The sequence below is a fragment of the Phascolarctos cinereus genome, unplaced genomic scaffold (assembly GCF_003287225.1).
Source record: "Phascolarctos cinereus isolate Bilbo 61053 unplaced genomic scaffold, phaCin_HiC Scaffold_5;HRSCAF=322, whole genome shotgun sequence".
Lineage (NCBI taxonomy): Eukaryota > Metazoa > Chordata > Mammalia > Diprotodontia > Phascolarctidae > Phascolarctos > Phascolarctos cinereus.
The window spans coordinates 139,251,116-139,275,049 of NW_027555958.1; positions in this window are offsets into that span (position 1 = coordinate 139,251,116).

A 23,934-nucleotide genomic window follows, 5' to 3' on the forward strand; every position below is an offset into this window, starting at 1 on the left:
TAGATTGTATTGTTCATTTGTATTGCTATTTAATTTTTTGTATATACACTATATCTTTCTAATTAGATTTTTGGTTGCTTAAAGGTAGGTACAATTTCTCATAATCAATATTTTCCACAGAACCTATAATCATACTCTACACATTGTAGCTACTCCAGGAGTATTTGTCTGTTTCTCAAAATCCATTTTATCTGTTACTAATGACCTACTTTACTGAGATGGGAGAGGCACCATCAAAAGGTTTAACTCGAGCCACTCAATCTCAAAAAAAAGAGATTTAAATTACTTGCAATGGTGTAGAATCTCAGATCTCCCACTGAAAAAAAAATAACTAGATAGCTAGATGCAATTAGAGGAAAACAACTCATCTGCCACTTAGTCACTCAGTTGCCAATGACAATGACAACACATGCTGTGAATTGTGTTCAGGAGAGAATGAAGAAAAATAAAAGCATGGTCACTTCTTCATTTGTAAGTTAAGAATTCATTCTAAGAAGTAAAACTTAACCAAAGAAGATGAAATATTAAATGAACTGGAACAGTTAAGTGAAAGCTCCTATGTAGGGCCCCACTGCCTTTCCAATCACCCAGGCTTAAAACCTTACTCATCCTGCACTCTTTCTTCTTCTATGGGGCCCAAATGCTGGGCCATCTCCAGTTGTCCTAATCCACATCTGGTCACTGGACCCAGATGGCTGTGGAGGACAAAATGAGGTTGATGACTTTGCATAGTTCTCCTTCGTTTAAATCCAATTGACTTGCAAGCCAGGGCCTTGTGTTCCTGATGCAATGACTTTCTTAGAGGACTAAGGACAAACCACACAACAGGGTCCAAGTCCTGTAGATTTTACCCTCATTCACTATATAGCTTACATCTCTCTTTGTCACTCTGCTCACCTCCCTACTACCCCAGTTCAAGCCTTCATCATCTCTTAACAAGACTACTATAGACAATCAATCATTCAAAAAACATTTTTTTACACAGCTACTATGTGCCAGGTACTGAGGATACAAATGAAAAGAATGAAACAATACTATTTGCAAAAGGCTTACACCTAGTGGGCGTAATGGGTACATATGTAAATATACACAGCATCACTATAAAATAATTACATACATACACTCAAAACAATAGTTAAATGCAAGGTAGTTTGGGAAGGAAGGCACTAGCAGCTGGGAGATGAGGAAAACCCTCATGCAGAAGATAGCGCTTAAAATAAATCTTAAAGGGAGAGAATGGCATTGTGAAGTGGAGATGTAAGAGGATTGGCATGTGGGATAGACAAAGACCCAATGTGTAAGGAACAGAGAGGTCAGTTTCTCTGGACCATGTAGTACCATTCAAGAAGTAGTATTCAGTGGGATTAGGAAGATGAATTGGGGGCAGGTTGTAATGGCTTTAAAAGCTAAACAGAGGAATTTATATGTAGTACATACAGGTTCTGGGCTCACTCTCTAAAACTTCTTTTCAACTAGAAGATAAGATCCCTAGATCAAGGCTACTCTTCCTCCTTAGAGTTCTAGCAGTAATACTGAAGGATTAAAGGATGAAAGTTCTATAGTACTATTACTCATGATCTTTCATCCACTGGGGGTATATTTCTTCCAATATCAATCACCAGTTAGTATCTCCTTGACCTCATATAACCAATTGAGCAAATGGTTTATCCTCAATATCAATTAACCAATTAGCATTGATCAGCTTTTACAAAGGGATATTGAATGAGAAGAGATGGAAAAACTGAAGTAATCACTCCAGTTCTGGATGCCCATCAAACCAGGGTACAGTCTTTCCTTTCTGAACCCACCTGGTTCATGTAGATTGGGTTCAAACTTAAAAGGTTGCTGCAGAGAATTCCCTGAACTAAATTCTTTTCTGGCTATGGTGTAACCAAAGAATGAATTGCTTCCTCATTTACAAGACATGAAGTCTCAGCTTCTGTTAGGCTGGGTCAATCAAGTTGCATCTCAGCTCTGGTTCTTCACTGGGCTTTGCTGTTAGGCTGTTTTATAGTTTACTACAAACTCTGGTTGCTCTGGTTCTGGTTGCTTTTTTCAACATTTTAAAGCTCATAAAATCATAACCCTGCTCATATGTCTCAAATAGTCTTTGATTTAAGAATACCAATTTATGAGTACAGGCATGTGGGAAGGGTATGCAAAGACACAAAGATGGGAGATGAAGTATTATGTATGAGGAAAAGAGGTCAGTTTCTCTGGACTGTGTTGTATTGTTCAGTGGCAGCTAGGTGGTTCAGTGGATAAAGTGCTGGGCCTGGGGTTAGGAAGCCCTGAGTTCAAAACTAACCTCAGACATTCGCTAGCTGTGTAACCCAGGACTAGTCACTTAATCTCTGGCTCAGTTTCTTCAACTGTAAAATGGGGATAATAATAGCACCTACCTCACAGGGTTGTTGTGAAGATCAAATGAAATAGTACTTTTAAAGCACTTAACACAGTGCTTTGCATATTATAGTCATATATGTTTTATATATATATATATATATATATATAGTTATATATGTTAGCTATTATTATTGTTATTATTATTAAAGACAAAGACCAAAAAAGTAGCATAATATACTCACAACCATCTAGTGATCTGAATGGTACAAAAATGCAGCTGATGGCTGGAAGCAGGGAACAAGAAGCACTGTCACTTCCACCCCTGCTACTTCTAATTCCACAAAAGTTTTGAGTAGCTCTGTCCTCTCTTATCACAATGGAAGAAAGATCAATTCCATATATTCAAGCCTGTTGTATGCAAATTCAGTTTCAGCTCAGAAGCTGATTAAAGGGCTTCTCATCACTAAATAGTAAGGCAATAGGAAACAGTCATAGGAAAGGATGCTCATTCTTGTGTGAATTGGAAATGTAAAGAGCCAATATTTTGTCATTTTTTTTCAAGAAGTAGAACATATTGCACATGGTATAGGGACTGAGCCTTCATTGGCCAGACTCCTTTAGATATATATTTACCCTAGAAACAATAGAAAGACAGAGAAATTGATTGAATACTGGAGTCGCCTGGTCATATCTGATCTTAAAGAAAATTACTTTGACAGGAGTGTGAAGAATCAACTGGAGTAGTCAGAGAAGAGTCAGGAAAATGAACTAGAAGACTGTTTCAATAATCTAGGAGAAAGGTGATGAGGACTGACCTAATGTGTTAGTTTAAGATATAAGAGGCATTGTGACATTAAGAATAGCAAGATTTAGTAACTGATAGGATATGTGGAGTGAGAGAGTGAAAAGTCTCTCTGTGGTGAAGAAGGATGATGCTAAGGTTACCAACAGATACTGAAAGGATGTTGCGCCTTCCACAAAAATAGAGAAGTTTAGAAGACAGGAATGTTTGGGAGTTCCATTTTGGTTATGTTGAGTTTGAGACGACACTGAGATGTCCAGTTGGAAATATCCAATAGCAAATTGAAGATGCAGGACTGAAGCTCAGGAAAGAGATCTCCTTGCCTCTTCTCTCCCCTCTCTAAACCCTCCTTCACATAATTATTAAAATAATAGACCTAATATATAGACCTGACCACATTACTCCTATTTAAAAAAAAAATCTTCAGGAACTCCCTATTTCAGGGCATAAACTCCTCAGCCTTAGATAACTAGACCTCAAACTACATTACCTTTCTGGACTTCTCTCACATTACTCCCTTTCACAAACTCAACATCTCATATGGATCAAACTACTAGTAGACTCACCTAACCATTTCTGGTCTCCATTACAATTGCTTTCATCCCTGAAATGCAATGTCTCCTCATCTCCATCTGTGACTTTTTTAAAAGGCCTTACTCAACCATACCTTCTTTAGTAAAGCTTTCCTGATTGCTTCACCTAAAAGTATTCTCTTTCCCTTCAAGTTTTCCTTCAGAAATTTGGATATCTTTTTTGACCATATCCCATTGGTCTTGTATTATATTTATCTGTTTATATATCATCCTCCTTCTTATAAGATCATTGAGAGAAAGAGCTGTATCTTTCTTTATCTTTGCATTAGCACCTAGCACCAGGACCTAGTGGTTTACACCTATTCCAGTAAAGAGATTCAGAAGTCAGTTTTCCAAAAGTCCAATGGATCTGTGATTTTCAACATGTGTATATTCCTGCCACAGAGGCAAGTAACATTTTTACCTGTCACTTTATCACAACTCTAATTATGTTCTGAAAATTCACCACAGGGAGTTAAGCCAATGTTCTAGGAGTCTTCTTTATATTCTCCTGACATTATGATGATACCAATGGAGTACATGGGCTATTCATTAGTTATCCATACTGCTAGTGATTGGGGACAATTTCATTTTTGCTTTTGTATATCCAGTGCCTGACACATAGCTGGTGTCTAATAAATGTATATTGACTGATTAATTGATTTTGAGCTTTTAGTGATATGTTTCCCTGATGGAATCTTTTATACTACTTTTCCTGCATAATTTCTTGTTTGTAATGCATTGCAGCCTGCTCACATCCAACACACACATCTTGGGTGTTGCACATCCTCTGATCTTTAGAGACTATAATATTCTATGACTTATAGTCCTACAACATCGCTGGTGGAATGCTGATGTTAAAAGGTTGGGAGGGAGGAGAGAGAAACTCTTTCAGAGAGAAGCCTGGGGTCATAGAAAGAAACTTGCAATTTTCAAAGCAAACCAGCCAACTTCTCTCTTCCTATTCAAGTCTTAAACATAGCAGGCACTTAATATATGTTTGTAGACATGAATTGAATACAGAGTTAGAGAAATTATACTAAGGTGCTACCAAGCAGTAAAACAAGAAACAACAAAGATATTTTGGAAAAGAATTAAGAAGGAAATCTTGAGAGTTTCTGTGATTTCAGATAAAATGATGCATACATTCTTTTTTTTTTAATTCCAGAGGTTTAATTTCTAGACTTAATTAAAAGGAAGCAGCAAGTAGCTAGAAAAAAAATGAAGGCTATATTTTGAAGAATTGAAAATTTAATGGCACATTCTTCTACTTATTGAAAGGTGATATAAAAGCATTCACCAAAAAGCAGACAGTTTGACAATACAGTGTGTTTAGATAGCTACTTTGTTGGCATGGAAATTACAAGAAAATGTTCTTAGGAATCTGTATCTTACATCACCCTGGTTCCTGTTATCTTATTCTAGCTTTTACTTATCTGAGAATGAAAGTTGATCTCGCCACTTTCTCTAATAACTATGAAGAGTATAGTGATAGAGGAAAAACCAACTGGAAGAACCCATGACATCCTTATCCATCTAAAATCAGGATAACCATCATCCCCAGGAACAAAAAATAATGATAGCTCACCTGCATGTCATATCTGAAGATTTAAAAATCACTTCATATACATTATTTTGACTAGCTTTTGCAACAACTTTATGAGACAGGAAATGTAAATAAAATTATTCCAATTATATAGATGAAGACACTGAGGTAGTTAGGAAGGTTTGAGACCCTATGAGGGAAAACCTCCTAATAACTGGAGCTGTCCAAAAGGGTAATGGGATGCCTCTGGAGTTAGAAAGTTTCGCATTAGATATTTCCAAGCAGAAGCTAAATGAGAACTTTTCAGGAATGTTAACAGAGTGGATGACTATTCAGGGGCAGCCTGGACTATGTCCCCAAAGGTCCCTTTAAGCTCTAGAATTCTATGAAGACTTGAATGTCCTCATGCCTAGCACAAGGTCTCATGGCTTTTAAGTGGCAGAGCAGAGCTTCAAACCCAGATCTTTTGGCTGATTCTATTCCCCTATATCACAACATCCCTTTCAACCCAAAACCTAAGTTTAACTCTGCATTTGGTCTTTAGCCACCTAACCTCAAAGTCCAGCAGATATTTATGTATGTATATGCAGAGATACCTTCCAATTAATCTACTGTGAAGAATTGAAATTTAAGGGCACATCCTTTCATCCATAAACAAAAAGGTAAGATGATGGTGTGAGCTTCAGAGACAGAAGATGTCATGCCAGGATAAAACAAGGAAAAAAAGGGAAAAGTGCAAAATCAATATACATGGAATAAAAAATGAAGACATTCTGTCTTCAATTACTCTTAAAGTTCCCTTCTTTGTGAATGAAGTCAGCCAAGAAATAACCCTACTTGAACTCAGATTCTAAATTTAGGCCCTCCTTAAGAGAAAGGTATTTTTAAATTTCAACAGAATTGTTTTCCCACATACTAATGTATTGTTTCCAGTGTCAAACCTCAGAATCAGGTAACTGCCAAGAAAATTTTGTTCTCTGGTTTTTGTTGGTGTTTTTGTTTCCTCTGCTGAGTTTAAAAACATCTCACTTGGAAAAAAAACTGTTAAAACTCAACTCAGAATGCTGGGTGGGATAAATAACAGTGAGAAAGAAAAAACTGTCAGCTTCTACATACGACAATTGCTCCAAAGGGGAAATAACAAATGAACATAACAGAAGAATAAGACATTGTCAGGGGTTTAAAGTTGAATAAAAACACCAAGAGCCTCATTCTCTTCACCATCAAGTAGTCTTTATTGAGTACTTTCTGTACTCAGTGCTTTTGGAAGTAAACCATCTTTTCTTCCTATCTCATTTTCTGAAACTCCCTTCCTAGCTCTCCCCCTCTCCAAATGTACAAACATATTTTGTATAAATTATTACAAAACTAAATGCAAGATATATTATGGTCATGCTACCTAGTCCTAGCTCAGGTCATGCTCCTGTGTGTATTGGATCAGGTAACCTCTGAACAGAATTAAAACTAGGCTAGAAGTGACTAGAGTTTTTCCCAGGACACTGAAGTTTAGAGGCCACAAAATGTAACACACAAACATTCCTTCAGCAGTATAGAAACTATTCCCCCTTCCATTCAACTGACTGAATCTTCATTACTTTTTGTATTATTTCCATATCATGAATTATGCAGCTGAGTTGAGGGCCCATTTTGTGTTGTTAGTCCTAGGCACAATTCCCACAGCTTGTGTCTGGCATAAGAATGAATCTGCTTGCCCTGGAGTAGGCCAAAATTGTTCATTATGGCTTTGGCTCTGATGTCCTTTGCAACTCCAAGAATCTCTGATTCAATGGTACAAAATGTGCTATTCTTTGTACAAAAAGAGGGAAATGCTAACAACATCAGTGGGAAATTGAATGTTTTAAGCTGTTTTTTTCCATTGTTTTAAGGAATATAGTTTCACAAATTGTTTCACTCATCTGGTCCCTTTCCCCTTCTCCACCACCTTGGGACCAGTGATACAAGATGGTTGGTTAGAGTCTGAATTAGAGTCTATGGTCATAGAATAGAATAAAGTTTGTTGATCTTTTTATTCAACAAACTCTGGACATTCGCTTCATTTGCAGCATTCCCTTATGTAACCAACTAAGCTAGCTGGGCACTCATGCTTACATCAACAACATACTATTCTGTTAGAAGGTAGCTATCACAATGTATCTATTTAATATTAAGTAAAGTCTTATTTTCAGTGGAAAATAAGACTTCATGAACAGGAAAACATTACCACTCATTCACTAAGGTCAAAATTATAGAAGGGCTAATACTATCTTTAAGGTCAACAACCATGTAACATTTTTGTCTTGTTCGATTTTGCTGTTAGATGAAACTCCAGCTGTTTAACAGGTAATAAAATGTTAAAAGGTTAGCAGGTACCCTCAAAGAGTCCACTGGTGGTATTTATGGGGAGAAAAGGTAGCAGAAACATTTTGGAAAGACATTCAAGTGGGCTTCAGTGAATAGTGAGGAAATGAGTAAAAAGTTCACAGTATAATTTTAAAAATACAGATTACTGAAGATTGGAAATTCATCCAGTTAAAGTTAATATTCTACTCGCTTCTTTTATTCAAAAAAGGGGAGGAAAGGTGCATTACTGAATTGTGAATTGTTGCATTTTTCCCTATTTTAAGCTAATCAATAAATGTTTTTAAGTATCTTTATGCCAGGCACTGTGCTAAGTGTTGGAGATACAAAAATAAAAAATAGTTTCTGCCTTCAAAGGGATTAAAATTTAATGGAAGAGACAAGTAAACAAAGATATGCAAAGCAAACTCTATATAGAATAAATAGGAGACAATTAACAGGGAGAAGGTACTGGAATTAAGCAGGGATAGGGAAGGCTTCCAGTAAAAGATGGGATTTTACTTGGAATGTAAAGGAAGCCAGGAAAGTCAGTAGGTGGAGCTGTGGAGGGAGAGCATTTTAGGCATGGAGGCCAGCCAGAGAAAATGCCAGAAGCTGAGAGATGGACTGTTTTATTCTTGGAACAGCCAGGAGGCCAGTATCAATCAATTAATCAATAAACATTTATTAAGTGCCTACAAAGTACTAAGCACAGGGACAAGTGTTGGGAATATAAAGAAGCAAAAGATTGTCTGCCTTCAAGGAAATTACAATCTAAATGGGGAGACAACATGCAAACAAATACATACAAAGTAAGCTATATACAGGACACACAGGAGGTAATAGAGAGAACACTGCAATTAAGAGGGGCTGGGGAAGGCTTCCAGTAAAAGAGGGGATTTTAATTGGGATGTAAAGGAAGCCAGGAAAGTTAACAGGTAGAGCTAAGGAGGGAGAGCATTCCAGGCCTGGGAGACAGCCAGAGAAAGTGCCTGGGGCTGAAAGATTTCTTGTCTGTAGAATGGCCAGGAGGATGGTATCACTGGATTGAAGAGTATGAATTAAGGAGTAAGGTAGAAGCATACTGGAAAGTTAAGAGAGGGCTAGGCTATGAAGGACTTTGAAAGTCAAACAGAATATTTTGTATTTTATCTGGGAGGCAATAGGAAGCCACTGGAGTTTATTTAGTAGGGAGGTGAGATGATCAGACCTGCACTTTAGGAAAATCACTGGTGGCTGAATGAGGAATGGATGCGAGCTGGGAAAGACTTGAAGCAGGTAGATGCACCAACAGGCTAGTGTGGGTATGAGGGGATGAGGGCCTGCAACAGCGTAGAGGTTAGAGGAGAGAAGAGTGTCTAAACAAGTGATATTGCAAAGGTAAAATTGAAAGACCTTCACATAGATTGGATGTGGTAATGAGAGATTGTGAGAAGTCGAGGATTACACATAGATTGTGAGCCTGAGGTACTAGGAGGACAGTTTTGCACTCTATAGTAACAGGAAAAGTAGGAGGTGGGGAGAACTTAGGGGAAAAGATAATAAGTACCATTGTGGACATATTGAATTTAAATATCTACTGCACATAGAGTTTGAGACGCCTAAAAGGTAGTTGGAGACTACAGCTAGAGAGTTTGGGGCAGGATAGGTAGATTCAAGAATTATCAGCTTAAAGATAATAATTAAATTCAGATCACCAAGTAAAGTCATATGAAGTGGTATTTCTTTGCATTTAAGCATGCAAAGAAGCAAGTCGTAGAAATCAAAATAATTATGATCTATTGTCATTTCTTATAATCACATTCTGTTTGTAGAGCAAATTATAAAGGAAGTCAAAATATCAGAAAGAATAGAGGAAATGAGAAAATGTTAAGAACTAACAATTATGGATTTGAAGAAATTTTCCTGAGAAATTCCAAAATAAATTAGATGGCTTCACCTCTTGAGGAAAACAAACTTGTACTAGTTTAGTACCTTCTTCTAAGAAATAAAGATTTAAAATTTTACTAATACATTTGATGTAAAGGAAAAATAAGAAAAAATCACTCAATCAACCAGCATTTATTAAACACCTTTGCTCCAGACACTATGGTAGATGCTGAGGGTACAAATAAGTACAAAGGATTAAACAATCCCTACTCCCAACCAGCTTACTTTCTTTTTTGGTGAGGCAACTGGAGTTAAGTGACTTAACCAGGGTCACACAGCTAGTGTTAAGTGTCTGAGGCCGGATTTGAAATCAGGTCCTCCTGACTTTAGGGCCGGGGGCTCTATACACTGTGTCATCTCCCTGCCCCAAGCTTACTTTCTAATGGGGGTAAGCAACAAGTACATAAATGCATATGCAAATATGTATACATACAAATATACACATATACATGTGTGTGTGTACTTCTCTGGAATGCCTGCTTCATAGGTAACAAACTAGCATTCATTTTAAATCTTTTCCTTTCTCAGTCCCTCCATTTTCTTGAACTCACTGAAAATGCAATCTCTCCTGCTAACAATTTTCCTGGATGCCCTTTCCAGCACTGGTTGTTCTTTCCTTCATACTCCACAACTTACTGATCAAAGGTGAAGTAGGAGGATTTGCACGCTTCTTATCGCCACTTGCTGGATCTCCCTCTACCATGATCACTCAGTAAGTTCAGCTCTCTAGAGGTACATTAATCCATATTTATCAACTAATTAAGATTCTACTAGCTGGTGTCTACCTCCAGGGCACTCTCTTTCCTTTCTCAATGAGTTCAGTTCTTGCCTCATAGTCATACATTGCCCAGGTCCAACCCTCATACTAGGGGACTTCAACATACATAATGACACTTTCTCAAATACCCTAAACTCACAGTTCCTCAACTTACTCATTTCCCATGACCTACTCCTCCACACCACCTTAGCTAAAGACAGAGATGGTCATATTGTAAATCTTGCCATCACCCAAAAATGTACCACTTCCATGTTCATTAATTCTGAAATCCCCTTATGCAATCACAATGTTGCCATTCCATCTCTCCTTCTGCATTGCAACTCCAAATTCTTTTCTACATCTTTACCATGACCTTCAATCCCTGTACCTTTAAATTCTTTCCTATTCTATTACCCTTGTATTGGCTACATTCTCCTCCCTACTACATCCGCTCCATAGTACCTGCTTCCACCACCTGTGAATCAGGCCACAAAGGAGACAGCAAACAGTGGAAACTGATTTTTACTTTTCTTTGTAATCCCAGAATTTAACATAATGACTGGCACATAGCAGGGACTTGATTTTTTTGATGACTTGACTTGAAATATAAAGAATGAATAGATATCTATAAAAAGTAGTTAAACCCAAGATAGTTTGAGGAGGATAGAATATTTGAGGGGATTGAGAATGGCTTCATGTAGGAGATGGTGTCTGAGCTACTTCTTTGAAGAAAAGAAGGACTTTATAAGGCAAAGATAAAGAGGGAGCACATTCCACGCATAAATAATAAAGGTTCAACTATTTGCAAAGAACCACATAGCAGCCATGATTCTATCTGATTTCTATATAAAAGAGAATTTTTTTAAAAAACTTCTCTTTACTGTATAAAATGGCCTTCCTTACAATGTTACTTTCGTCAGAGGTCACACAAACCTCTAGCCTTGATTCCTTTAACTACTGCAATGTCTCATTAGTCCATTAAGAACTAATAGGCCAAGGTGGGGGAAATAAGATCTGTTCTTTTGACTTGTTAAGTGCCAAAATGGGCAGTGGACAAAAAGAAGTGGAAAGCAGCTGCATATTAAACATACAAGTTTCTGTCTCCTTGTTTTGCTAGAGATTTGTTTTAACCTTAAGAAATTAAGTTATAAAATGAAAGAAAGAGACATACCAGGAGAGAGTTGATCAATCTGGGTTTTTCTTTGCCATTTTGGGCATTATATCTACAAGAAAAACTAATTCTAATATAAAGGATATTTTATTCTGTAGACAGATGATCAAAACCATTACATCTTTTTTTTTTACTGCATTCAAACTGCCTTTTTTATAAGCAAGAAAAGTCAGACTTGACAAATGAAGTAGAATCAATTAAAGATAGCTTGGTATCATAGTTAGAGTGCTAGATTTGTAGTGGGGAAGATCTGGGTGAAAATCCCCCTGTGATATTTGTTAGCCATGCATCTAAGGGTAAGCTTCTGAGATTCAGTTTCTTTGTCTATAATGGGGATTATTTTATCTGTATCATTTACCAGATAATTTTTGTGAAGATGAAATGAAATTTAAAATGTAATTCACTTTTGCAAACTTCAAAACCCTACGTGGATGTCAGCTATTATATATATATAAACTCCTAATCCTTTTCAACCATGGATTCTTTATTGTCTACCTAAGAATGGGCTGCCTATATATCTATTCAGGGTATCCCAAAACTCTTAGTGTGACTTTAAACTACTAAAGCTGTGTAAACAAGAGTGAACTGAACAATGTGGACACTGAACACAATGAATCTGGTGCAACTAATGCACAGAAACAACTCTTTCTTTGTGACTGAAGCTGTAATTGTATATGTAACATATGTTCTGTTGAAGTATGTTGCTATATTCAATCAATCAACTTTTATGAAGTGCCTATATTTCCCTCAAGATCGGTGGTGGTGGTAGCAGTAGTGGTGTTCCTGAGTGTGTGTGTGTGTGTGTGTGTGTGTGTGTGTGTGTGTGTGTGTGTGTGTGTGTGTGTGTATTGGACATGACAGGGACCTTAGTGAATCCTCGAAGACAATCTGGGAAAAAGGTTGGAAATATATAAGCATTACTCTGATCAAGACAATGAATCAAGACAATTCCAAAGGACCTATGATGAAAAATGCTATCCACTTCCAGAGAGAGAAGTGATGAACTCTGAAGGCAGACTGAAGCGTCCTTGTTTCACTTTCTTTATTTTTCTTGTGTGTGTGTGTGTGTGTGTGTGTGTGTGTGTGTGTGTGTGTGTTTCTTTTGCAATGTGGCTAATAAGGAAATATGCTTCGCGTGACATATAATTGATATTTTATTGCTTGCTTTCTCAAGGGTTGGGGGAGGCCCTGGGGAAGGGAATGTAGAACTCAAAATTTTTAAAAAATGAATAACAAAAACTTCTTAATATAGTTGGGAGATATTTAATAAAATAAATAAAAATGTTAAATTTAATTTTTAAAAATGTGTAAGCATCAACTACAGTGTGTGTCAAGCATTGTAAGTCTGCAAATGAGATTACAAATAAGGACATCCCTCAGAGATGAAATAGGATATTAAGGGGCAATCTAACAGAAGGTAAAAATTTTGAAATAAGAAGTAATAGTAGTACTAGGATGGCTGTTAGAGAGATATGATGTAATGCAAGTAGGATCAAAGATAACTCCACCTATGGAAGTCACATGGTTGCCATCGCATCCAGACCCAGACAAGATCCTAGAAAATGCAGTGAAGATGTCAAGCATCACTGAAGGATGGAACTTTCCCAGAGAGGACTGAGTGAAGAAATATGAATAGAGCTTGGAGATGAAGATGAAAATTAAAGATTAATGAAGTTCAGTCACAATTAACTAAATACTGATAAATGAACTGCACGTACTTTTTAAATTACATTTTTTCTCATGCACAGACTAGGAGACAAATCAATTACCTTGCTCATAAGTTGAAGTATTAATATGTGCACATAAGCCATATCAACCAACTACAGTATTTACTGAGTACTTACCTCCTACGTGTCCACCAATGTACTAGGCATCAAATCATAGCACATAAAAATCACTGGAAGTTTCTGATTTCATTCCTACCTCTTTAGTCATGTGAGCAGCTAATAAAACACACAATGAATTTGTAATTCCTCAAAGGAGCAAAAGAAATTCCAGCCATTTTCAAGAGTCGAAATATTAGCAAAAAGATAATGAAGTTGAGAATGATGAAAAGAAGGAACTGTGCAGGGAGTTCAACAGGGAAAGGATGATAATTTAGATTGCAGACCCATCAAATGAGGTGAGAGAACAGCTAAAGAATTACGAGAGATCTTAATCAAGCAATAGTGCTCTTACTGCTTCTGTAGAAATGATCTCCAAAAAGATTTGACTGAGAAAATAGACTTACTTGCTTGTTAACCCAGGTATGGAAGATTTGTGCAGAGCTGTGAAGGAAGTGTGGGATCAGGCAGAAGGATGGCATTTCAAACAGCTTAAGTCAAAGATCCATGATTTGATCTCTGAACTCCTATCAAGTAAGGGTTGTTTCCTTCTTTGTATCTGTATCCCCAGTGCCTGGCACATAGTGGGTACAGAAACTTGCAGTGGGGGGACTGCTTTGCTGAAGCAGATCTCAGCCCATATGTAACATCATCTTAGCAACTGCTTGAGGAGCCAACAGGTTTTAACTTCCCTAGCCAAAATATGTAGAATTTTAACTCAGATCTTCCTGACTTCAAGTATATCATTATACCATACCATCTCTCTGCAAAAATCACATTTTTATTTATGTAATTTTCTTGCCTATTAAAAGAAAGTACAAACCAAGAGTAAGTTCATCCAAGGCATCAACCGTTCTGAGTCAAATTTACTTTGAGACAAATCAAACATGCTTTATGAAAGGACGATAAGACACAATGACTAGACATCAATGAAAGTGTCACTAATATCACATCTCTGAATATCAAGATTCACTACAATGTAGGTCCTTGGGCCCCATGCAAAGGGATTCGCTTACCAGAAAAACTAAGAGAAAAAACCGTCAAAGACTTTTGAGCTGGGGTCCAGCCTACTCAGTAACAAAGTTATTTGAAAAGTCAAGCAGCTTTGATGAAAATAAAATGAAGTTGATAGCAGGGGCTGTGGGCTTGATTACTGACTAAAGAAACCACAGCTATCTGTCATCAAATGCACACTGCCATAAAACTTCATCAACAAAAGAAACCATGGAAAGGATGCTAGAGGCATTTGCTAAGTAAAGTTTAGCAGATATTTAAATTCAGAAGATACTCCAGGCAAGACTTAGAAGCAAAAGTTGACAGGTTTTATTTGAATAATTTAGATTATATCCCCCAACATAAGCAAAGATCAAGTGGAATCATTAATAGTCACTATTGAACTGACAAAAGAAGCATAAACAATAAAGACATAATCAAGAAAAATAAGGCCTTCAGCCCTGATGGGAACACCATAGAATTCTAAACACAGTCTTGGAAAAGAATTTGCCTTTGTTTTAACAGATGCTCTCAATAAGATGCTCTACATAAATGATCATTTATGGACAAAAAAAAACCCCAACCAATCAAAAAGATATGAATTTAATAATAGTGCAAAAACACGAGATCCAACATCACCATTGCCTAGGAAAAAAAATCATCTACTTATACTGTAATAGGAAAATAATCACTAATTTTTCAAAGATTATCTAACAGAAGTAGGAAAAATGGAAATATTTCAGATCAGAACTATCCCAGCATCCATGAATCATATGAAGGGAGTAGTCTTCTGTCTTCCCCTCCCTTCCTTTCTACAAGAAAAACTAAATAGCAGACCAAAGAATTGTTGAAGTCTGAATAACATACAGTGGGAAGCAAGGAATCTGGGGTGGTTGGCTATTCTTTTGGTAAGCCAGACTACGGGGTGAGCAAAGAACCAGACGTGCTAAATCTAAAGGAACAAGCAAGAGTAGACTGGACATGGGGTAAAACAAAGCAAGGGAAAAGAAAAATAAGGACGTGAAAATGAGGAGACAAAACATGAAGAAGCCCCACAGAAGAAGCTCCATCATAGTGGCGATAAATCGCCATGAGATGAGGAGTTCCAGTCTGCAGCGTGTTCTTAAATGGGCCAGAAGCATAACGTGCCTGCTTAACTTTGGTCACCTGACAATACCACACGGAAGCCTAGAATCCAAAAGAAAAAGGAAATTTGCCTAGTGTTTTGGAGTCTATCTGTGGCTTCATCTAAACAGAACATAGGACTGTTTGTGTATATTCCTGAGGGTAATATGATCAAGGTCTTTGGGCATCACTCTACTGAAGGACTTTTGCAAACCAGGTAAATTTTCTCCATTCTTTTTCCATGCCTCTGAGGCAAGAATGCTTTCAAGAAAGAAAGACAAAGGATTAGAGATATAGTGAAAACCTGAACAGTGAAGAGGAAATTTTGGGAGGGAGTGCATGATTGCTGCCCTATTTTAGACTAACCCTGAGGGAATTTAATAGAATCATAGCTTTACAGCTAAAAAGGAACTTAGAGGAGGAGGAAGGGGGAAGGAACAGGCTCATAGTAAGTCCCTACTATGTACCAGGAACTATGCCAAACACTTCATAATTATATGATTTGATCCTCACAACAACCTTGTAAAGTGATTTGAGTCCAGCTTTCTTACTTTACAGGTGAGGAAACTGAGGAACAGAGAGGTTAAGTGGCTTGCCCAGGGGGTCACAATGCTAGAACATGTCTCAGGATGGATTTGAACCCAGGTCTTCCTGAATCAAGGTCCAATGCCTTATCCACCATGTCATGCTGCCTCTCTGAGGCATCTACATGGTCTAGGAATCAAATCCTAGGAGAGTCTTAACTGACCATTCCAAATCATAGAGGAATAAAATGTTAGATCTGAAACAGGTCTTAGAAATATTTAACAAGTGCTTTGTGATTGATTGTTTATTGATTTCCACTATTTTCCCTTCCTTCAGATAGAGCTTGAATCTTTTGGCCCCTAAGTTCTCTTATAATTCTTTCCAAGATTCTATCATGGAATGCCATGATTCATTGTAATAAAATTGAGGAAGCTGAGGAAGTGGCAAGGTTAAGGTCCTTTGGCCTGTTTTAAACAAGATTAAGATATGCCCACAAGGCAATTAGTGAGTGACAATCATTGTGCTTCCATTTGTATACAAAAGTGAACTGGGCCAAGGATGTGCTGGAGCCAGATCAGACTGGCTTGGGCGGGATCATTGTTAAATTTTCAGTGTGAAAATATGCATCCCAGAAATTAGCAAATGCTGCATATCAGAGCTTAATTTATGGTCTCTTTGATTATCTAGACTTAAGAAAATGATGGAAAAAAATGTTGATAATACAGATTAAATTCAAATATGTGTCACATTTACTTTTCTTCAGAGAGCTGGTTGTTAAACATTTACTAGCACACCCCTGCTAGTGGCCCATTATCAGTAGGTTGTACATTTTGAATTGTTTTCTTGTAATATTGTTGTTCCATTGTCTCAGTTGCGTCCAACTCTTCCTGACCCCATTTGGGGTTTTCCTGGCAAAGATACTAGAGTGATTGGCCATTTCCTTCTCCAGTTCATTTTACAGATGAGGAAACTGGCAAACAAAGTTAACTCACTTGCCCAAAATCACAAAGCTAGAAAATGTCTGAGCCAGATTTGAACTCAGGTCTTACTGCCTACACTCTATCCACTGCACCACCTAGATGCCCCACATATTTTCTGTATTAGGGATATATTTATAGTGATCTAGCCATTCTCTCCTGTGACCTTGTGACCACTTGTAAATATTTTTGAACCATTGACAATCAGTCAACTAACCCTTATTAAGTACATTCTATATTCCAGATGTTATACTGGGTGCTAGGGATACAAAGAAAAAGCAAAACATCTCCTACCTTCAAGGAGATTACATTCTATCAGGGAAAGAAAATTGCAAACAGAGTTTCGATGCAGAGAACACTGTAATCTATAAAACACTGTATAGTAATTCTGAGCTGTTATCATTATAAACCAAAAAAGAATCCTGGGTTTACATGTACAGAATTTCATCAAAAAAATTCTCAATCATCAACACCACCACCCCAAAGCCTGACGTAAGTGTTGCTAGAATGATTTCTTGGTAATTTATAGGACTGTTTTTTTATTGATGACTTCATTCGAGGTTAAAATTGATTATATGAATACTTTTCTCTTAAGTAGTTTGGGTTTTACTTTCATCCTCCTTAGCGATTTCAGAAATTACAAAATTGGACTGAGTTAGTGACATCTGTTACCTCACACCCCTCATAAGACAGGATCCACTGACTTTCTGAAGGAGATAAACAAGCACATTGTACATCAAGAGAAAGAAACTCACCTTCCTAGAGCAAGGGGAAAATGCTCTTCTTGTGTCACTTCCTTTCCAAAGGAAAATGAGTTATACTAACAAAATGCCAGCAGGCCCTCCTTGTTCCACTGGGTCACATAAAGCTGTAAGGTTCCTAATTACCAACCCAGCAGCATGCAACCTTAACCATAATAACTTGGCTTTATGCAGCAGCATTACTCTGAACAAGGGTATCAGGTTAATGGGCAGAATGAAATGAACTCTGCTGCAATGAATGGAAATTGTAGTTTTCCCTTCTGTGTTGTTTGTTTTTAGTGGTAGGAAATTCATGGCACTGTAGCCCCAAGGGCCTACGGGGTCAGCATTGCACATACAGCTGCCATATTCCCTTACTCAACCACAAGGGTATTGGAGATGAGGAAACACAATCGTGGTCACTGAGAAAAACATACCCTTGGTGAAATGGTGCACTGTCTTAAGAACATAGTGGTAACTATACTGAGAAAATGGAGTTCTGACCCAGGACACCAAAATGCAGGGAATACTTAAAATCTAGCAGTATAGAAACAACTAATCTTAGCACCTAGTTAGTAAAATAAATAAATAAATGAAGAAATAAATAAATGAAGAAAGAAAGAGAGAAAGAGAGAAAGAGAGAAAGAGAGAAAGAAGAAAGAGAGAAAGAGAGAAAGAGAAGAAAGAGAGAAAGAAAGAAAGAAAGAAAGAAAGAAAGAAAGAAAGAAAGAAAGAAAGAAAGAAAGAAAGAAAGAAAGAAAGAAAGATGAAATAAAATACAAGAAGTGTCCTGGAGCATGAAGAGAAAGCCCACAGAAGCAGAGTCATACCTGGGAACCTGACTGACTTGTCGCTGCCTCAGTGCGCCTTGTGTCTGTTCGATACACTCATGAACATGGATTTCTTTCTACTGGAGGCCTTTCTCTTACCTTCTCCCCACCTGTGGAGAATTGGCGTGCTGCCTAAGCTGTCCCACCTGGCAGTATTTGAAGAGGATCCCTTAATCAAGCAGAAATGCAGGGTACTTCTACTCATCTGTGAATCCTATCTGATATCCTAGGGCAAGGAACCTCTGCAAATGTCTTTCATGGAAGACATAAGGTAGAACTGGATGTGTTGAAGAGAAAGCAGAAGAATTATGAGAGGACTTATAGATGTTACCAGGAAGAAGGACATCTTGAGCTGGCCAGAGAGGAAAAAAACAACATGGTTGTCAACTGTCTGCTGAGGGCCTTTTTTCAACTTAATGTGAATAAACAGGTGGTATACTTGCTTACCCAGGTGCTTATCTGGGATGTGGCTGAGTCCTCATAAGACTTGTTAAATCTGACATCCAGTATTGACCACCATTTGACTGACATCCAATGATCACCATTCCTGGTGATTAATGAAGGAACATGTGATTCTGCCAGAAGAAACCTGTTAAGCATCTCTAGGGATCAGAAAGTCCTTAGGCAGTGAATTTTTAAAACCTTAAAAGCAGAGGTGATATGTTCTTCACTACTTTTGATTAAAGGCATAGACTTTAAAGAGGACAAAAGATATGGAAATAGCAGCTAGTGTTAAAATAAGACTGGAATTGTGGGCTGAGGCTTAAGATACAGGCTAGGGATGGAGCACATCTGAGACACACACAAAAAAATTTGGAAATTTACAGATCTGATCAAAATGGCTTTGAAATGAATATGGAAGAGAAGAGAGAAATCTGTACCTATGAACTGCCAAGGCAAATGTCATAGAGAGTAACATGTGACATAGAAAGAATAATAGTGGAGGTGCTGGTGATACAAAGAAAGAAATATTTGGGAATTGGGAAAGTATTGATACCTCCTAAGGGCTGAGTCTTGGGTTGTTTTCTCTATTCATTACTCTTTATTGGTAACCTCATCTATCCTCCATAGTTGTCATCTCTAAGCAGATGATGCCCAGATCTAAATATTCACACTAGACTTTTTCCTGAGCTCCAGTCTCACATGACCAGCTGACTATTGACTATTTTAAACTAGAGGTCTTCTAGCCACCTCAAACTAAGCAAATCCAAAACAGAATTCATTATCTTGCCCACCAAATCCATCCCTCTTATGACCTTTCTTGGTTCTTTTTAAGATACCACAACCCTTTCTGGTCAACCAGGTTAACAATCTTAGAGTTAACCTCATTTCACAACTGACTTATATGGCCACTAACATATTGTCCTCAGTTTATCCTCCATATAACTGCCTGAGTGATTTTCCTAAAGCATAGGTCTTTGTGATCCTCTAGTCATTAAATTCCAATGGCTCTTATTTTCTCTAGTATAACAGCTAGCATTTATATAGCATCTACTGTGTGCCAGGCTAAGCACTTCATAAATATTTTGTTTGATCCTTACAACAACCCTGGGTGGTAGGTGCAATTATTATCTCTATTTTATAGTTGAGAAAATTGAGGCAAACAGAGATTAAGTGACTTACCCAAAGTCACACAGCTACTAAGTGTGTGAGCCTGAATTTGAACTGAGGTCTTCCTTACTCTGAGCCCAGTGTTCTATCCACTGGGCCATCCATCTGTTTGTTAATGGCCTTCACCTACATTCCCAACGTCATCATGTGCTACTGTCACACATTCTGGGGGTCCAACCAAACAGACCTTATCGTCATTCCTCACACACAACTCTCCATCTCCAATTTCTGTGACTTTGCAAGGTCTGACCACCATGCTTGGAATGCATTCCTCCTCACATCTACATAATCATGTAACTTAGGGAGCCTACTTTCAGGAACTAATGGCTTGGTTAATGTACAAGTCAGAGACCAGGGACGGTGTGGTGTAGTAAAAAGAGTGCTGGATTTGGAGTTAGATAACCTTGGATTGAATTCCAGCTCAATCACTGACCTTGGTCATCGCCATCTGCCCTGCTGCTATTGCCTTTTTCAGACCTCCCACTTTTGCCACCTGTTCTACAGAAGCTTACCAAGAAGCCCAGGCACTTGCCATCCATCCTGCTACCATACCTTAAGAATTCCTGGGTCTTTCCACTAGCCCTACAGCTAGACCCTCCAATTGTGTTGCCTCCCTTTTCCCCTTACAATGTGACCTCCTTTGAGAGCAAGAACTGCCTTTCTTTTTTGTTTGTATTCCCTACTTCTTGGCACAGTGATAAAGACTTAATAATTTTTTTAATTAAAAAATTACTTTAAATGGGAAATATCATATGCAAGCTTCTCCCCTTCCTCTATGGCCACATCCAAGGTGAACTTCTCTCCAGCCACCTCTGCCCTGATATTCCACTTCCCCAAAAGTATCACAGTGTTTCTGACTCCCCCTTCATGTTCCAGGGTCTTTACCACCACCCTGAACATGCCAGATGACAGCTTTCTGGGAGAGTCCTGCCTTTCACAAAAGGTATTCTAAGGATTCTATTCCAATCTTGATGAGCCAGGAAAGAATAACATTTGAATTTGCCTACTTGAAAAGAGTTCTCTTGTCAGGGATCTAGTACCTTTCCTTATATTCCTAACATAAGAGGACTTGAAAACCTCAAGTATGTTTATAAAAGCATGAGAAATACAAAAGCCTGGACCCACTAGTATCAGAGGAAAATTTATTTGGTAATCTTAGTTTCCTAGGTTACTGTTGTAATCACTTCTGGTATTCAAGCTAAGATTAGTGGTAAAGGGAAGACTGCTGCTGTCCTAAGAAAACATAGACAGACATATTGACCAATCAAATCAAGCAAACATTTATTTAATGTCTCCAATATGCTGGGGACACAAAGATAAAAATGAAAGTGTCCCTTATACACATATAGGTATTCACAAGATATGTATAAAGTAGATAGTGTAATGGTCCTTTGGGACATAAATCCGCTCAGAGTCAAAAGAAAAATTGTGGCAAGCTATAGTATACCGGAGAAGCACATGCATTAGAACTGTTATCTGATTATGGAACAAATCTATTTTATCTGATTTTAGGCACAAAAGGAGAATTTGATTATTAAACATAAGCTAAGGTGGAATTGTTTGCAGAAATGAACTACAGCCAGAAAGATAAAGCGGGAAGGTTTGAGGGAAGGAGGGAATACAAAGAGACAGAGATAGAGAGAGAAAAGACAGGTGTCAGAACTGCATCAGCTAAACTTGGAGCTGGAACTGATGTAAACTTCAGTTACTGTTAAAAAATAAGTCTAGCTGAGCAGAGGAAAAGAGTAGATGCAGAGAACTGGAGAAGTCGCTGAGAATCAGCTGGTTTGGCTGAGCCATCCTGTTCAGTGACATATTAGTCAAGCACAGCATGGCTCAACTCAGTTTAGCAGTATAAGTTTCTTTTCAACAAAAAGCAATATTTTTCAAGGAACTAAAATATATGGTTCCAGAGTCATGAGTAACCTCAAGCACATGAGTTTTCCTCACATATGTGCTTACTTGACAGGTTTCCGTAACTGTGTGCTCACTCTCAGAGAAACTAAGTGCACTGGTGTATGATACAGGTATATGTGTACATAATGATGTATTTATTATTCCTGCATTTGCTTTATTATTAGGGAATCTATGGTGTTATTATTTCTTTAATGTTTTCATTAAGTAATAGTTATTTTTAAAATCAAAAATTGTCACAATTGTGGGTGGCTGGTCTTGTGTAAATGGTAGTAGTAGTAGTAATAGTAATAGTAGTAGCAGTAGCAGCAGCAGCAGCAGCAACTAGCATTTATATAGCATTTTAAGGTTTTTAGAACATTTCACAAATATTAATTCACTTGATCTTTCCAATAACCCAGTAAAGTAGGTAATATTGTTAGACTTATTTTACAGGTAAAGAAACTAAGAGTGAAAGAGCTTCAGTATCAATAATAATCATTAATAATAACAATAATATGACCTTAGGCTAACCTCTGCTCTGTAACTTAGGCTAAATTTTCCTCGAAAGTGTTGAGTCTTGAACACCCATTCCTATTAAAACCACTAGAGAGCATAGGAATAAATGGAGTCTTCCTTAAAATAATAAGTACCATCTACCTAAAACCTTCAGCAAACATTAGATGTAATGGGGATAAGCTTGAAGCATTTCCAATAAGATCAGGGATGAAACAAGGATGTCCATTATCACCACTGCTGTTCAATATGGTACTAGAAAAGGTAGCTTTAGCAATAAGAGAAGAAAAAGAAATTGAAGGTATTAGAATAGGCCAAGAAGAAACAAAGACATCACTTTGCAGAAGATATGATGATATACTTAGAGAATCAAGTAAAAAAAAAACTACTTGAAATAATAAACAATGTTAGCAAAGTTGCAGGTTATAAAATAAACCCACATAAATCATTGGCATTTCTATATATTATAAGAAAGCCCAACAGCAAGAGATAGAAAGAGAAATTCCATTTAAAGTTACTGTAGACATTATAAAATGTTTAGGAGTCTATATGCCAAAACAAACCCAGGAACTATATGAACACAATTACAAAACACTTTTCACACAAATAAACTCAGATCTAAATAACTGGAAAAACATCAGTTGTTCATGGTTAGGCCAGGCTAATATAACAAAAATGACAATTCTACCTAAGCTAACTTACTTATTCAAATGCCATACCAAAGTACCAAAAATATTTTATAGAGCTAAAAAAAAATAAGAAGAAGATTCATTTGGAAGAACAAAAGGTCCAGAATATCAAGGGAACTAATGAAAAGAAATTCTAGGGAAGGTGGCCTAGCCATACCACAACTTAAATTGTATTATAAAGCAGCAATCATCAAAACTACTTGGTACAGGCTAAGAAATAGAGTGGTGGATCAGTGGAATAGATTAGGTAAGCAAGACACATCAGTCAATGACTATAGTAATTTACTGTTTGACAACCCAAAGATACCAGCTTCTGCGATAAGAACTCACTATTTTACAAAAACTGCTGGAAAAACTGGAAAAGAAGACGGCAGAAACTAGGCATAGACCAACATCTTATACCATATACCAAAATAAAGTCAAAATGGGCTCATGATTTAGATATAAAGGCTGATGCTATAAGCAAACTGGGAGAGCAAGGAATAGTTTACCTGTCAGAGTTATAGAGAACAGAAGAATTTGTGACAAAACAAGAGATAGAGAACATTATGAAATGCAAAATGGATAATTTTGATTACATTAAATTTGAAAGCGTTTGCACAAAGGCAATGAAACCAAGATTAGGAAGGAAGCAGAAAACTGGGAAAGAATTTTTACAACCAGTGTCACTGATAAGGGCCTCATTTCTAAAATAGAGAACTAAGTCAAATTTATAAGAATATAAATCCTTCCCCAATTGATAAATGGTGAAA